The sequence below is a fragment of the Ursus americanus genome, chromosome 6 (genome assembly GCF_024610735.1).
Source record: "Ursus americanus isolate L20-20 chromosome 6, mUrsAme1.1.p, whole genome shotgun sequence".
NCBI lineage: Eukaryota > Metazoa > Chordata > Mammalia > Carnivora > Ursidae > Ursus > Ursus americanus.
This window is the reverse complement of record NC_142132.1, coordinates 54,686,215-54,696,058: the sequence shown is the minus strand read 5'-3', so window position 1 is coordinate 54,696,058 and position 9,844 is coordinate 54,686,215. Positions and strand designations below refer to the sequence as shown.

The following is a 9,844-nucleotide window of genomic DNA, read 5'->3' as shown; positions in this document are numbered from 1 at the left end:
AGGTCATACACAGAGAGGGTAAAAGGGATAGGAAGAAGAGTGAAGGAAGTCTCCATAAACTGAGACCATTGTGTCCAGGAGAGTTTGAGAAGCCATATGAGATTTAAATAAATGGAGATTTGTTTATACCTTTCTGATACATGCATGATCTTTTGGGAAGTCGACAGATTTCTGAGCAAAACACTTGTTTAAAACGCATACGTCTAAAGCGCTATCTACTAATTCCATCGGCAGCCCCCACTGACGAGTGTAAATCCAGAGGGCAGCTGGGCATTGGGGTTCTTTCCCACTCAGGCAATTGGAGGCTCTCAGTCACCCCAATGTTCCCCACTGCCTAAACATTTAGAGGTTTATCGGTGCAAACGTATACGATATTACCAAATGGGAAAGGCTCTGAAAAGCATCCATTTGACCAATGCTGGAGAATTGTGTTTTCCTGTGGGTTTCTCTTTTTTGAAGAGGTCAGTCAAGATTTTGCCTCTCACAATCCTTTGACTGACTTGTCGGGAAGAAACCAGAAGAAGCATGGATGGCCCATAGCAAGTGAACATTTCTCCCTGCAATAAACACATTCTTTTGATTCACCCCCAGCCATGGAGCCCCGGCCAACATCTCCCATTACAAAGGACAGCACGGGCTTCCAGTAGAACAGAGCTACTGCTAATTCCATGATCACACCTGACATTGCCCACCCATCCCTATAAAAATACATTTCCTGGACACTAACATTTGGTCCTTAAGACAATAGCCTCGTGCCAATCTCAGTACCTGCTTCGATATTACAAATTAACACACGGTGAAGCAACCGAATTAAAAATTATGTCCACGCACACAGTCTCACCCACCCAAACATACATCTGCTAATATTATGCAACGCTGGAATCCAAACTGGTCTTAATTTTAAAAAAGCCAACAGGCATGGATACACATTCCCAGTTCTCGTGGCTGTGGCCACCCTATGCAACAGCCCCAGAGGTAGACACGACCGTTCATGTACAGTATTTGTTATTACTTGATGACACGAGACCATCGAAGGGGGCCGTTTGGGCTTTCACCTTCTAAGGCTCTCCCCAGAACTGCCCGATGAACGCCCACGCCGTCTTCTTCCACCAAAGGTGGATCCTGCTACCGGGAGCCTCCGGATCGTGACCGTAGTGCTTCTGTCCTCAGCTCTGGGGAAAGCCTCATCTTAGCAAGTGGCCCTCGGCGCATCCGGCAGATCCGCCCGCGACGCGGAGGCCGCGCGGTTTCATCATTAATGCTCCTGAAGGACAATAGCTCATCAAGCCCCACCGAAAGCCCCGGACCCGTCGCGGAGCCTGGGCTGGCGGGGGATGAGGCTGAGCGACTCCTCCTAGAGGTGGTTATGTGGAGAAGGAGCAATCCCTTCTCCCTCCTCCTCCTCCCCCCGCTACTATCCGCGGCCCGGAGAACTGCCGCTTGCCGCCATTGACAAGCACCGATAGAACCCAAAGAAAGGCAAAGAGTCCTGCCCGGCACCGGCGCCGCGCGGGCCGAACCTGCGCCCCGGGAGCGGCGCGCCGAGGGCACCGGGCGCCCGGAGCAGGCGGCGCAGCACCAGGTGAGCCCGCCATGGCGATGGCATTATTGTTCAGGGGGCTCCGGGGTCTGGAGACAAAACGCGCCGCGGGGACAGTGCCGGGGCCGGAGAGAGCCCCTGACTCTCCCGCCGCCCGGCCCCTGCGGGCGCACCCCGATAGCCGACCCTCCCCGCAAAAGAAAGAGAGAAGAATTAATAAATCAAGCTACCCAACTTGCTTCCTCGCGAAATAAAGGCGGGGGGGGGGTGCGAAAGAAGCGGTAAAATTGCCGCGGCCGGCGAGGAGCGGGGGGCATCCTGGGCGAGGAGGGAGGAGGCGGCGGGATGCGGGGTCCAGCGGCGGGCCGCGGCGAGGCCGGCCCGAGAGGGAGCGGAGGGCTCCCGGGATGCGGAGTTCGGGGGGCCGGAGCGGAGGAGGGAGGCGCCCGGCCGCCGAGGGGACCGCTCCGGGGCGGTGGGCCGCTCGGGGGCCTCCGAGGGTGCGGGGCTGGGCGCCGGCCCGCCCCGGGCTGACAATGGAAGGGGCGCGGGGGCGCGGGCCGGAGGGAAGGGGCCCGGGGCCGGGGGCCGGGGGCGGGCCGCGCCGCTGGGAAGGTCAGGCCGGGGACGCGGGCGGCGGGGGCGAGGCCGCGGGCTGCTGCGCGGCAGCCGGGCGCCGCGAGCCCCGTGAGCCCCGTGAGCTCCCGGCCGGCGCGGAGGAGGGCTCGGGGCCGGGCACTCCCCTCCGGTTCCCTTTCCGGGGCGCCCGGTGCCGCCGCGCGCTGCGCTTTCCCCGGGAAATGGCGGCCCCTCCGCCGCTCGCTTGGGCAGCCCCGGCTTCCCGCTTTGCGCGGGAAAAATATATATATCATAATCATAATAATAAAAAGAAAAAAGGGGATAAAAGTAAAGTGGCCGCGACGAAGCAAAGGGCTGCGGCGGGCGCCAGACGGCGCGCGAGGCGCGTGCGGGGCGCGGCGGGCGGGACCGGCCCTGCCTCCCCGGATCGCAGCCCGCTTTCCCCGAGCACCCCGGTGCCAGCCTCGCCCGCCGCCTCAATCGCGCCCGTGGGTGTCCTTCCCCGCCTTGCCTCGTGGGGGCGCCCTCCGCTCCTGCCCTCTTTGTTCCTCTCAACAATGGCCAAAGGAAGCCGAGCCCCCAAAGGGCCAAATGCGCCTCCTTCTCCAGGAGTTTCCAGCCGCTGATTGCTGCGGGCTCGATTGCGGCCGGGTCACTGCTGGGGTCTGGTGGCCACGGTCCCACGGTGGGCGAAGGGGTTAAAGGGGCCAAAAGAAACTGGCTGAGAAACCAAAGCGCGGGTCCCTGTGTGTCTGGGGCGGTGCAGCCCCAACGGTAAAGGGGGTCCCCGCACTCCAGCGGTGCTGGTGAACTGTGGTGCCAGCCCGGCCCCTGCCCAGCAATCCAGACTGGGCCCGCACCTTCGCCCCCCAGACCTCAGGGGCCCATTCCCCTGGAGGCGGTCAGTCCACCTTAGCAAACGGTTTCCTGACTTTTCTCGTTTGTGTTTGTGTCCAAACACAGTCGTACCCTCCGTGGGCTGCACGGTTGCTGCTGAAACGTTCAATAGGCGAGAGAAATAGAAACGTTATCAAGAGCGAAATGCGCCTCGGTTTGTGTTGTTTCCTACTTAGCGACTCGCAATTCTCAATTCGTACATAATTTAACTGAAAGTTATCTCTTGCCCCTTTGGAAAACTCCTTTTTTTTTCAAATGATTGTGCAGAGCGGGAATATTTGGAACCACGCTCGTGGATTTTTAGAATCGCTTTAGCCCAAGATTATCATATAAATAAATATAGGCTCTGCGTGGTGGAAAAGTTTATCTTGCATCCAGTGATTCACACCTTTAAAACCTCCCTTTCCTGTATCCAAATTGAAAATATATTTATTTCTAGTTCTCCACTCCAGTTCTGATAGCCTGTCACAGGTCTTCCTCACCTGGATCCATTTATGGCCGTGCTTTGCACGTTATTGATGGTTTCCTCTATTTCAAAACTCTGTAAAAGAATTTCCCTCCTTGGATCCAGAATGTTCCAAAGAGTCTGACCTTACTCCTTCCCCATCCCATCTTCTGTCTGTTCCCAGGGATCCTGAGGCTTTTTCCCAGTGGGTGGGACACCCTGCTAAGCTATTGTCTGAGACAGCCAGGTCTGTTTCCACTGCCTCCTGCCAGCAGAGCAAGAGGGAATCCTGTTTTCGGCAGGCAACTTTAAATGAAAGATATCTGTAACTTGTCCAGGGGGAAGGATGTACAAAAATCCAACCAACTTTTTATTTTTTATTTTTTTTTAAAGATTTTATTTATTTATTTGACAGAGATAGAGACAGCCAGCGAGAGAGGGAACACAAGCAGGGGGAGTGGGAGAGGAAGAAGCAGGCTCATATCGGAGGAGCCTGATGTGGGGCTCGATCCCATAACGCCGGGATCACGCCCTGAGCCTAAGGCAGGCGCTTAACCGCTGTGCCACCCAGGCGCCCTCAACCAACTTTTTAAAAAATGTTTTTCATTCTTAAGAAATAACCTCAAAGATGCACTCTGGGTAAATGCTTTTTTTGCACAGAGATGAGCAAAGATTGTGGTTGGAGATCACTCCATAAGCATTAACTGAGAAGCAATTATTAAACGCCTCTGGTTGGAGAAAGAAATGCACATATGGGGAAGTCATGGGGCCTGCTCTCAGACAGCTTACATCCCAAGCCCAGGAGATAAAATATATATGCAGGTAAGACAAGGGAAAAAGTGATTAATCTTGGCAAGCTAAGTGGGAAACCGGGTACTTTCTTACACTGCTAACAGGTGTGTAAATTGGTACAGCCAATTTGGAGGGCACTATTAAAATTAATAATGTGCACACTCTGTGACCCGGCAGTTCCATTGCTTGGTATGTATCCTGGGGAAGCAGGCACACGTGTGCACGGATCATGTAATTCCCTCCCATTGCAGAGTTTTGGTAGTTTTGAAACTGAAAGCAACCTAATGGCCATCATAGGGAACGGTTACATAAAATCTGGTACATCCATCGTCTGGATAATTAGGCAACAGTTAAAAAGAATGAAGTAAGCCCATATATACTGAGACAGAAAGGTCACCGAGACATATTATTAATGAAACAGGCAATTGCAGAACAATACATTCTGTATGGTACTATTTATGTAAAAAAATAAACCAAAATAATACTATGCATTTCTGTAAGTAAAAATGCACACATAAACAGATAGAAGGGTATAAAGACACCCACTGAAAGAGACAAGAACTGGATAGGGCGCCTGGGTGGCACAGCGGTTAAGCGTCTGCCTTCGGCTCAGGGCGTGATCCCGGCGTCATGGGATCGAGCCCCACATCAGGCTCCTCCGCTATGAGCCTGCTTCTTCCTCTCCCACTCCCCCTGCTTGTGTTCCCTCTCTCGCTGGCTGTCTCTATCTCTGTCAAATAAATAAATAAAATCTTTAAAAAAAAAAAGAGACAAGAACTGGAGGAATTGTCAAGGAAGAGTTTAGTCATACAATTATTCATACCCATCTGTAACCATTGTTACAACATTTGAAATTTTACAATTTGAATTAATTTCTGTATTACTTGCATAACTAAATACAATTAAGTTACAAGTGATTGATAATGTGTAATAACAGCCTCGATAAAATGCTACAACAATTTTTAAAGGAAGAACAGAATTTTAGTCTGGGAGGGGGCTGGGAGTAGGCTTCACAGAGAACGCAGGAGGATTGGAGGAGAAGGGGAAAGGGTCCAAGGCAGGCAGAAGGAAGCCTGACCAGACAGAGCTCCTCCTCTTTTTTCAACGTCATCACATCATCATCGCGTAAATTCCCTTGCGAGGCTGAGGCCGGCCTGCCCTGCCACGGTTCAAGTTGTGGAGGGAACTAACCCAACGGTTTACAATTTGTCTAATCGCTATGATTCTATGAATATCTTAAATTAGATTTAGAAGAGAAAAAAAAATGAGCCAGTAGAGGCTATAGCTTCTAACAATGATATTGGGAGGTAGTATTTTAAAAAGGAAGATAGTGAAAACTTCAGGATGGAGGGTTTTTTTCTCCTGGATGCACACTATACTGGGAATTAAGTTGGAGGGAGAGATGAGTGAGAGGGTAATTCATCCCCCCCGAAAAATCACAAAAAGAACCACGAAATGCTTTTGAAACAAATATTTAAGGGGTTTCTGGCTGGCTTGGTCTGCAGAGCAGGCAACTCTTGATCTCAGGGTCGTGAGTCCAAGTCCCACATTGGGCCTGGAGCCTTACAAAAGGAAGGAAGGGAGGGAGGAGGGAGGGACGAAGGGAGGGAGGGAGAAAGAAAAGAAAAGAAAAGAAAAGAAAAGAAAAGAAAAGAAAAGAAAAGAAAAGAAAAGAAAAGAAAAGAAGAAAAGAAAAGAAAAGAAAAGAAAAGAAAAGAAAGAGAAAGAAGGAAGATTTAAGGCTGGTTTCCCTTATTCACTCATTCAAGGAATATCTACTGAAGGTCGAAGGTGAACATAACACTGCCAGGTATAACGGAGTGCAGGAAAAACAGCCGCAGACCAGGGATCCAGAAGTGGGGGTGAGGGGCCGGTCGTAGGTCTGGTCTCACATAGACCGTGTGGTCATGGGCAAGCTGTTTAGGGACCACCGCCCCTCCCATGCCGCACCTTCTGTGTGGCTAAAATCAGGAGGGGGCACTAAAAACAACCGGGTGATCACTCTAGTCCCTTTCAGTCTTAGATCGTGGTTTTATGAAATCCTAGGATTCTAACCATGTGATGATTGTGAATTCCCAGATAGATGGAATTTGGAAAATATGGGATTAGACTAGGAGGGGCCCCAAAGTGCCCTGCCTTGGGAAAAACAAAAGTACTCACTTGTCTGGAAGTTCTCAGTAGATTGGGTAGCCCCCGGAGTTTCCCCAGGGTGGAAATTTCATCACCACGCCTTTACAGAAGCTCCTAGAAAGATGTTCCTGAGCTCAAGCCTCGTATACACGGAGCACCCAGCACAACGGTCTTGTCATAGTTGCTTTGGATTAGAGGGGAAATGCCAGCCTGCGCTCCATGAAAATCGTCCTCTAAAACTTTCTCCTGTGGAAATAAGTCACAACAGCTAATGTTTATTAAATGCCTTACTGCCTGCCAGGCGCTGTTCCAGACACTTTCTACGTAGTCACTCCTTTCATTCTTCCAACAGGGCGATGGGTAGGTACGATCATTAGACCCATCTTATGGAAAAGAAAAGAGAGGTCAAGTTGTGCCCACAGCTGGAGGTAGACTTGGGACTCGAGCCCAGACACCCTCTCTCTACAGCCCACATCCACCCCTCTGTGGGGTGAGAACAGGGGGCTGCTGGCATCCCAGTGATTCTCAGATTATGTTCATTGTGCAAATGCTTATTTTAAAAACTTCCTCTCTGCGTCACCATGTTACCTGCCCCTGTCAGATGAAAGATAAAGACTATCCGATTAAGCCACACAACACTGTACTTTAAACTGTCTTGTCACAAAGTATTAAATAAGATAAATTTGGTGGTTTCTCTGAAGCCCTTACTGTTCATTTATCCATCCCACCATCCATCATACTTTGCCCGATTTATTTGACTGGCGTTGCCAATTTGGACTCGGAATGGAGTAAGTAATTCAAGTCAGAATTCTCATGCTTTGACAGAAGTGTGTGTGGAAATCTGTGTCGCACCACCAGCCTCTGTGCAGGGACGTTTGCCGCAGCTCATTCCGAGACACCAGGGTTAGCTACGGTGACCATATCGTTGAACCCAAAATTGCAACCAACACAGGATCTGATCAGAGATTTGGAGGTTGTCTCTGGATAAAAGAGGCAGTCCTGATGATATCGTTTGGAGGCCTAAATTTGGGGTGTTTCCATAACAACCGGACAAAAACATAACAAAGTAAAGTCAAACTGATCCTGGGAAACCCAGGCCCTGTGTTTACTGGCCTGGCGCTAATAACGGCATAGATTATGCAACTTACATTTTGTGCTGCCTTCACTGTTCAATAAAGCCATTAAAATTAAATAGTGGTGGTAGAATATGAAAGGGTAAATTCCAATAGCTTTTATAATATACAACATAAACTTTTAGATCAGATGAGAATTCACAGGGTCCCCCACCAGTATGCTAAACTTGCAAATCGATCAGTCTTCCAGAATTTCCGTGCCATGCTGACCAACACCAGTGTTGCCCCCTTGCTACGAAACTGGATTTCAGCCCCGCTGCTCTTCAGTGAACACTGTAGATTATTGTCTTGGGGTAGAGACGAGGCAGTTCCAGAAAAAGCAAAATAGAATTTTCGAATCTGGGTGTTCTTTTGTACGATTGTCTTGGATGACAAGATAGTCACTTCAAAGGAAAGAGCACCTGGATATGACTTTATTCTACCGGGTTGTTGCATGTCTGTGGATTAACAGAGGGGGTCAGAAGAAGTGACCTTCTGAGCATCTTCGTAGAATAAGAGCATCTTTCAGGAAAGGACCGCACAGGTCGGCAGGTGTAAAGGTGGTCATTTCTCAGAGGCCCAAAGCAGGAAAGGTGGGGACCCAGCCATCAAGGTTCTCAGGGACTTCCTGACTCCACCCAGGACTGCTCCCCTTCCTTCCATGCATTTTATATGTGGGAGCTCCTGAAAGGTGGTTCTTGTTTGGTTGTTTGTTTGTTTGTGCAAAGTTGGGGGGTTCGGGGGGAGGTGTTGAAAAATCAATGGGTTTGGCTAAGGGCCACAGGTGGTGAGTGTAAGACTGGAGCCCCCACCCCCTCACACCACACCACCCCCTACCCTCCCCCACCTCCACCCCCCCCACTCTAGTCCCCTGTACCTCCCATCTCCCACAAGCTACACTCGTGAGGTCTAGCGGCATCCCTGTCGATGGAAAGGCCCCGTGGGCCTCGTGGTTGCCCTCACCTGGTGCGGCGGGTACAAACTGCCAAGACCCAGGCCGCACACAGCCGTAACGAGGGAAGGACACTACGTGTGGCCAGCGTAGAACACCGCAACTGGAACCACAGCCCCGCCACTCACCCCTGCACCCACAGTGCAGTCACTGCCCTAGGACTGACAGTAAAGGACAACCGGGCGGGAGGGACAGGCAAGGGACGGATGGAGGAAGAGGGGTTCCGGGGCAGCTGCCTCTGCCTTGAGCCCCACAACCGGCCCCGCCTGTGTACTCGGGCCCAGCCGTCATGGGTGTCTCTGGAAGCCCCTGGTGGACCGGCAGCAGCAGGGACTCAATCTACTTGCTGCCCACACTGTTACGCTCACTCCCAGTCCCAAAGCGGACTCCCGCATCTCTCACGCCTCACCTGAGAGGCTCGTCTTGGCTCAGACAAGGTCAGGCCCCTGCTCCGAGAAGCAAGAGAACACCGCTGATAACAATAAACCTCACTGCTAATTTGAAACTATTCGATTTTGAAGAAACAGGATAACCTGCTCACTGTTCCTGTTTGTCAATTCCCAAGAGCAAAAAGACAAGACACCAGGCTGGACCCAGTAAAGGGTTCGGTTTTTATTTTGTTTTCCATGAATCAACAGATTCAGGAAGACATTTTCTTCTGGGGTGTATGACAAAGATCCAGCGAGAACGAAAATTACTTGTATTCACTCATTTATATTCATTTCTCATCCACCATGGGTGGTCACATATGTTGATATGACATTAGACAATGACAGGCTAATAACAGACTAAATATTTATCAACAACTTGTCCTTTTGTCTTTTTTTTTAAAAAGCTTGAGCTCACGTTTAACAAAGGTGACAAAACCTGTTAAAAGTCACTGAGTACTGCCCTAGCAGCATATATCCTAAATCCACACTGTATCTGCCACCACCCCACCCCACCCCCGCCATGCTCTGCTCTCCTCTCCCTGTCCCCTCTAGAAGGAGACGGGCAACACACGCTCTGATTCTGGATTATGAAGAATGCATTGGCAGTTGAGCTTCCTCCTAGATTATTCCAGGACATGACTTGAAAGACTTTTTAAAAAGGGAATGATTTGTAACCCAATAGTATAATTTAAATAAATTGGGTTAATGCTTGGTTCTAACGTTCACGGTTGGCTAATTTAGTTAATTTGATCCGTGTGTCATTTTGATGAAATTGCATTTGATACAGCTCTTTACGTTATAAATTGTTAATGTGCTCTAACATATATGACGATAAAATTATTGACTATTCTCATTCACTTAAAGGTGGCCTTGGAAGAAAACGGTTTGGAAAGTATTACTTGTGTAATAATGATTTGCCCTTGGACTTCATAAATGGAAATGTAATAGAGCAAGTGATTTAGCTAG

General features: G+C 50.1%; 1 protein-coding gene across 1 annotated transcript in view; it reads left to right on the top strand.

Annotated features, from left to right (window-relative positions):
* The first annotated feature begins 1,341 nt into the window (after positions 1–1,341).
* Positions 1,342–9,844, top strand: part of MACROH2A2 (macroH2A.2 histone) — a 49,358-nt gene continuing 40,855 nt past the window's right edge. The window contains exon 1 of the mRNA XM_045783439.2: positions 1,342–1,582. The gene's annotated coding sequence lies outside the window, so the exon portion shown is untranslated. The remainder of the gene's footprint in view (positions 1,583–9,844) is intronic.